Raw genomic sequence first — 3,763 nt, forward strand, 5'->3', positions numbered from 1 at the left:
TGTTCTCTTCACTATGATGCTGTCTCTCTTTTTATTACACACTTCAGCTCTTTATATAGCGTTTTCCAACAGCCCTCCCCCCAGCCGGTATCAATCAGGGCTCACACACGTGCAGCGGCCAGGCAGAGTGTAGCTCATAGGCACGTAGCAAGATCATCAGGCTGGCAGCACCTGTTTGGCCTCTCCATACTTTGGGGTAAGCAAGCGGGAATCACGAGCCTTGGCAATCAGCCAAGAGTTGGAGTAAACAGCACAAGGTTTGGCAGCCAGCCAGGGCGCCATCTGGCTGACTCAGCTGTGCTCGCTTCCCACATCTCCCCCTTTTTGTTTTAATAAACCAAGGGAGGCCAAGGGACCGTGCCTGGCTTAGGTTGCCCTCTTTCACTTGGCATCCTTACCCGTCATCAACTCGGCAACATCATGGTTGTCGGTCTGCCTTAGGTTGGTATGCAAATGAGAGGGTCGTACCCGTCATTGACTACCGGTCCAGCATGTCTAGCCAAATGCGGAGGTGACTTGCCCTTCTCTAAGGCAGCCATAGCCTGTGCAAGCTTTTGCTGTTGGTGAGCTTTTTGCTGCCGCATCTCTCACACACACACCATACAGACACAAACAGCAACCGGCAGGAATTCCCAAAAGCCATGGCCCCCAATTCTTGAGGAGGCTAAAGGTGCCCTACATAGCCTCCCGCCACTGCTGCACAGTGGCAATCTCTACTCGGGTGTTATTTGTTGCCACTTTTATCTAACAAACATGATTTACCAAATTCAACATGCCCGGAGGAAGCGGGCCTGTGGCATCAATACTATACAATTTGTCAAGCAAGAACCTTAGTAAAATTTGCAAAGTTCACATTCCATGGTCTCTTAAGGAAGGCATTCAATAAGGCAATCAATTGTTTTACAGTATTGGCATTTTGTACATGGTAATGGGTAACACAAATATGATGAAAGAAATGAGAACATGTTAGCTGTTACTTAGCCCAAAGGGCATCAACTTGTTCTTGTAACAAGGCAGTTTGTTGATTTAAGTTCATGAGTCCAAGTTGTATGTTACACTGATTGAGTTCTAAGTTTGCAGGACTTCACTAACTTTTCAACCATGGAAGCTGTAACCGCAGTCTGAGACAGGCGATGCTAGCAGCGATGGCAGCAGTAGAACTGATGGCTATGCTAATGATAGCTGTTGTTATTCCAAAATCTCTTTTGCTTCTGTGCAATATCAGTTCAGCACCTGGGGGAAAAACACAAACAGCTCCCCCCACCTGCGCTAACGCTGGCCACCTGTAGAGGCTGCTCTTGGACCTCTCCTCTCCATAATAAATAATAACCTCCTGATAATGCTGCTCTACACAACTGTTGCCAATCACTGGGTGTTAAGTATTGTGGATACACCTTAATGAATTTCAACAAAGTTTTAGGTTTATAATTTCAAAGATACAGTTTTTCAATTTCTTGTTCCTCCAAAACCTTTTTAATCTGATAATACAGTTCATGCTTACTTTATACGTTTCCCATATTCTCAAATATTCTTAAGTTCATGCCTACTCTGTACGTTTCCCATATTTTCAAATGTTCTTAAGTTCATGCTTATTCTCAAATATCCTTAAGTTCTTGCTTACTCTGTACGTCTCCCATATTCTCCAAAATTCTTTTAATCTGATAACTCTTTTCCTGATCGCTCCCAAGAGGCAACATCTACAAACCCTTCCTCAAGAAACCAGGGGACCTCTGCTGCGATGGTATTCAAGAATTTTTCTACCGTCTCAGCCTTTATCTTGATCCTGCCACGTCCTAAGAGCTGCACTAACGCAGTGTGCACTTTCGCTTTCAAGCCGCCAGTACCCATTTTCTTTGAATTGCTTCACCTCGTCCCTTTTAGGGAGCCTTAACCTCTATCCCTTCCAGGGAACCTTGTCCTCATCCCTTCCAGGGAACCTTGTCCTCATCCCTTCCAGGGAACCTTGTCCTCATCCCTTCCAGGGAACCTTGTCCTCATCCCTTCCAGGGAACCTTGTCCTCATCCCTTCCAGGGAACCTTGTCCTCATCCCTTCCAGGGAACCTTGTCCTCATCCCTTCCAGGGAACCTTGTCCTCATCCCTTCCAGGGAACCTTGTCCTCATCCCTTCCAGGGAACCTTGTCCTCATCCCTTCCAGGGAACCTTGTCCTCATCCCTTCCAGGGAACCTTGTCCTCATCCCTTCCAGGGAACCTTGTCCTCATCCCTTCCAGGGAACCTTGTCCTCATCCCTTCCAGGGAACCTTGTCCTCGTCCCTTTTCCGGGGACTTTCCTCCGCATCCCTTATCCGGGGAGCTTCCTTGTTCCTTTTAGAGTTTTATTGCTAGCACTATTATTTTATTTTTACTTACAACTCCGGAGCATCAGTTTTTCCCCGTACGGGCCACCATTTGTCGCGAGCCGGGACTCTGTCCAGCAGAGTCCAGGAAAGACGACACAGACACCAAGGTGAGGTTCAAGCTTCTGTTTCTCTTTCTCCTTTATTCTCTCGTATTCTCTTCACTACGATGCTGGCTCACTATGATGCTGGTTCCTATGATGCTGTGTCCTCACTATTACACACTTCAGCTCTTTATATAGCGTTTTCCACAGCCCTCCCCCCAGCCGGTATCAATCAGGGCTACACACGTGCAGCGGCCAGGCAGAGTTTAGCTCATAGGCATGTAGCAAGATCGTTAGGCTGGCAGCACCTGTGTTGGCTTATACTTTTGATAAACAAGCGGGAATCGCGAGCCTTGGCAATCAGCCAAGAGTTGGAGTAAACAGCACAAGGTTTGGCAGCCAGCCAGGGCGCCATCTGGCTGACTCAGCTGTGCTCGCTTCCCACAATGCAGGCCCAGGGAAGCAGAGGGAGGTCGCAGCCATCTTTCTTAACTGCTTTTAACACTGAGCCATCTTTCCAGCTCTGAGAGAAGTAAATTCTAAAATTTTCCCTTTCTTTCTTCCTTCCTTCCTTCCTTCCTTCCTTCCTTTCTTCCTTCCTTCCTTCCTAACTTCCTTCCTTCCTCTCCCCATCCCCTTCCTTCCTTTTCTTCCTAGAAAAAGGAGGGTGTTATTAACATGTACTAAGACTTCTTTTAAAAAATGAAAATAAGTTTCCTTTCTAAAAATTTTACCAATCTGTGCAAAGATTTTAAAGATACAGCACTGGCAAAAATATGGAGAAATGGGGATTTTCCTATAATGCTGGTGGTTATTTAAAATGGTCTGATGTTTCCGGAGGGTGATAGTCTTATGTTAAATGGTCATATCCACTGACTTGACTCAGCAAATTCTCTCTTGGGGAATTTATCCCAAGGAAGTAGTCAGAAAACCAAACCAAAACAACAAAAAACCATTTAAAGTATGAGAAAATGCCCACATATAGAGTCCAGAAGAAGGAAGATTGAGGGAATATAAAATGTGGAAGGGAGGGGTGGTGCAGCCTGTAATCTCAGCACTCAGGAGACTGAGGTAAGATAATCATAATGTGAGTTTGAGGTCAGCCTGGACTACAAATTAAATTCTATCCCTCATCTCCTTGAAAAAATGTATATATAAAATATATGTACTATATCATTCCAAAATTTTTATGTTTAAAAAAAAAACCCTGCATAATAGGGATGGAGAGATGGCTTAGAAGTTAAGAGCACTGACTGTTCTTGCAGAGGACCTGAATTCAATTCCCAGCACCTACATGGCACTTAATAGCCGTATGTAACTCCAGGGGATCTGATGGCCTCTTCTGGCCTCTGTGGGCACTG

The sequence above is a fragment of the Nannospalax galili genome, unplaced genomic scaffold (assembly GCF_000622305.1).
Source record: "Nannospalax galili isolate Female #2095 unplaced genomic scaffold, S.galili_v1.0 scaffold492, whole genome shotgun sequence".
NCBI classification, from domain to species: Eukaryota; Metazoa; Chordata; class Mammalia; order Rodentia; family Spalacidae; genus Nannospalax; species Nannospalax galili.